Genomic DNA, 3,627 nt, shown 5'->3' with positions numbered 1-3,627 from the left:
GGTTTCTCCACTTCCCTTAAACATCCAGTTGCTCCCTCCTCTACTGTCCCACAACACTGTTCATACTGTGGGACAGCAGAGGAGGAGCATTCATTTGACAGACATTTAATACTGGATCCACTCATTGCACAAGCATTCTCTGTGAGTTCACTATGTGCTTGGCCTTGGGCTAGGTCAGGGTGGGCAAACTTTTTGACTCGAGGGCCACAATGGGTTCTTAAACTGGACCGGAGGGCCGGAACAAAAGCATGGATGGAGAGTTTGTGTGAACTAATATAAATTCAAAGTAAACATCATTACATAAAAGGATACGGTCTTTTTTTTTTTTAGTTTTATTCATTTCAAACGGGCCAGATCCGGCCCGCAGGCCGTAGTTTGCCCACGGCTGGGCTAGGTGCTGGGTGTAGAGATAGGATCAGGCCATTCATCGTCTCCACCCTCAAGGAGTTTATTTTTATTTATTTATTTATTTTTTATTTTTTTAAAATATATATTTTATTGATTTTTTACAGAGAGGAAGGGAGAGGGACAGAGAGTTAGAAACATCGATCAGCTGCCTCCTGCACACCCCCTACTGGGGATGTGCCTGCAACCAAGGTACATGCCCTTGACTGGAATCGAACCTGGGACCCTTCAGTCCGCAGGCCGATGCTCTATCCACTGAGCTAAACCGGTCAGGGCAAGGAGTTTAGTTTTAAAAGGCAACTTTGGGCATAGAAAAGAGCATGAGTTTTAGATTCAGACAAGATTTGGGTTTGAATCTGTGTGATTTACAGCAAGTCACATGGCCTCACCAAGTTGCAATTTCTATACTAGTGAAATGGGTTAACACCTCCCTTACAGAGTCAATTTGAGAAGGGGAGAGAGACCATATAACTCAAGTGGCTAGCAAGGGCCTGTTACATAGTAGCCTCTCAGTGAATGAATAGTAATGAAAAGGCAACTTTTAAGAGGTCAAAATGATTAGTTCTCAGAGGTTCTAGGAACTACTAATAAATCAGAATAAAAGAAAGGAGGTAGCTCCTTCCTCTGCAATAGAAGGGTAAGGATGAGTACTATGTGCCACTTGCCTACATCATGCTACAGTACATCCCTCACCTTGTCTGCCTTCTGTAGCAAGGCAAGCCCCTTTGTTGGGGCCCCTCACCCCAATTCATCTGCTTACTGTTAATAGAGTATCGCCACTGCCCTGGGGAAAGCAGGTGCTTCCTTCCTCAAATAAATGGGCTCTTTAGAAAGTTCTCTGTAAGAGAGGCTTCAGGATAGTTGTGCATGCTGTCACCCCTGATCTCAAGTGCGTACCAGAGATAGCATGAGGTGGAAAGGAAATACTGTGTTTGTGGCAACCTCCAAGGGGAATGCAGACACAGTTCTGCCTGTTAGGTGACTCTTGGCAAGTCTTCGCTCTGGGCTTCAGTTCTTCATCACTGCAATAGGAGACTGGATCTTATTTCTAAAAGCCATCTAAATGAGAACTCATCATGTAAAGGCAGTGTGTGTGTGTGTGTACACTACTCTCCTTAGAAATCTCTTTATCCTTGGGACTCCTACAGCTCTTTATACCTTCCTTAATGTCCTGGAGCACTACACTGCAGTTATTGGGGGTTATGACATGGTTCCACACTGTCATAGCTGGTGGATCCACATCTGGTTTTTGGTTTCCTTGAAGTTAGAGTGGCTTCATTCCTTTAACACGTTATTGAGTGCTTACTGTCAACCACGTATTATGTTAGCTGGAGAAAATACAGATAAAATGCCAAAGTTTCTGCCATCTGAAACGGTAAGATAAATACAATATAACTGCTTTGATAGAGGTTTATCCAAAGTGTAGGGGAGTCTAGGAGAAGGAATACCTATTCTGTTTGGTTTCCCGGAAGACCCAGGGAGTGGGCAGAGCCAGGGAGAAGGACCTGACAGGCAGTGGGAGTGCCCTATGTAAAGGCACAGATGTGGGAGAGCATAGTGTGTTCTGGCTACTGCCCAGGATTTAGCATCATGGTTAACAGGTAGGCAGATTCAGCTCATGAATTGCCCTTTATGCCATCCAAAGGACTCTAGGTTTTATGAAATAACCTAAAGGCGGGTGACTAAAGCACTCTGAACAAAGGAACGTAGTAAACCTTGGTTGAATGCGTGAGGGTTGGGCACAGTAATTTGGAGTATTTCTATCCTTTTGGTCTTGGGCACAACTTAACTTCTCTTAATTGATTTCCTCTTTTTGTGAAATGGAAATTTTTAAAAACCAACATGGCATTAGATAAAAGCTCAATAAACTATTTATTAAGAAAACATTTGTTCTACACAACACACATTACCTAAGCAATCTAGTAATCTCTTTAGTTGTTTCCTCCTCTGCAAAATGGGTCTTTCAATTTTACCTTTTCATTGCACCGCCCTCCTTCCTAGCACTTACCATAATTTTAATTAATATTTCTAATTTTCCCAGCCAAACTCTTAGATTTATAATTAAATTATTTGTATTTTGTGTTCCCAGCTAGACTCTTAGCTCTATGAGATCACAAACTTTACATCAGCAGTTGCTAATACTGTGTCCCTCTCAACTGTGGTTCAAGAAACGTTGGCCAAAAGAACCAATGTCAAACTTGTCTTTCAGGACTGTTGCCATGGGCCAGCGAACTGATACCAGTAAAGGTGCTTTACTATTTTGTAAAGTTGTACAGGTGGGTTTATTATTACTAAGAATTAAAATAAAGTGTGAGAAAAGGAACCAAAGCCAGAGGCTTCCAACACAATCGCATAGCCTCTGGAGGCTTCTAAAGGACCAGGATTCACTTCAACCTTCTGCAGGAGTACAGCTCTTCAAGGCTTACAGAGAGTTCCATCTGTTGCCTGTAAAAACAGCCGGAAACGCCCCAGTACCCTAGGTTCAACTTCAAACTGGAGGCGGGAGGTACCTGCCTAGGTTCACCAAGCACACAGGAGAAGTTAGAAGCTAGACGCTCTCGAAGAGGCTTCGCTCTCCCTGAGGGTCCCTGGATCAGCCGGCCATGCCACCCGACACTCCACACTCGGGCCCTTGTCCCCACCTCGGTCATGGTTGGGGACCCGCACCACGTGGCATTGGGAGTAGGGAGGGTGACCCAAGCGATCCAGCGAGAAGGAGGCGGAGCCTGTCCTGAAGCCGGACCAGGGGCATCATGGGAGATGTAGTTTTTCTCGCGGGCGCATAAGGAAGGGTGCGAGCTCCCCCCCTGGTTTTATCAGGGAAGTAGGATTTCCAACGCGCAAGTCATTCAAATAAAGTGTCCCCTATTGTAGATGCAGCCTACGTATCTTTGAAAGAAGCAGTGAAGGGAAAGGGGAAAAGCAAGGAAGACAAACCAAAAGATTATGAGCGGGAAAGGAAAGGGTTAACCGATGTTACGCATGCGTACAGAGGTCCCGCAGGATGAGCCGGGACGGAAGAGGACTCCCGGGAGCTGTGTTTTCCCCGGAAGTGCCTGCCCTCCTCCGGAGTCCGCGCGGACGCGGTTTTCTTACCTCATTTGTACTCGCCCCTCCCCGTCCCTCTACGCGTCTTGGTTCCTGGTTGGTGCTTCCTGGTCGCAGCCGCGGCAGTGAGTATGTGTGTGGCAGACCCCGCGCGGCCCGTGGCCGGGGGACCCC

General features: G+C 46.1%; 1 protein-coding gene across 2 annotated transcripts in view; it reads left to right on the top strand.

The window, feature by feature from the left end:
• The first annotated feature begins 3,469 nt into the window (after positions 1–3,469).
• The window catches only part of ZCCHC7 (zinc finger, CCHC domain containing 7), a 198,287-nt gene continuing 198,129 nt past the window's right edge, over positions 3,470–3,627 (top strand). Inside the window, exon 1 of one of the 2 annotated variants that reach the window (XM_005883936.2) lies at positions 3,470–3,578. The gene's annotated coding sequence lies outside the window, so the exon portion shown is untranslated. Of the gene's footprint in view, positions 3,583–3,627 lie in introns of both variants that reach the window. The other variant, XM_014531506.1, reaches the window with a different exon arrangement.

This window comes from Myotis brandtii, unplaced genomic scaffold (genome assembly GCF_000412655.1).
Source record: "Myotis brandtii unplaced genomic scaffold, ASM41265v1 scaffold806, whole genome shotgun sequence".
Taxonomy (NCBI): Eukaryota; Metazoa; Chordata; class Mammalia; order Chiroptera; family Vespertilionidae; genus Myotis; species Myotis brandtii.
This window is presented reverse-complemented; position numbering and strand designations above follow the sequence as displayed.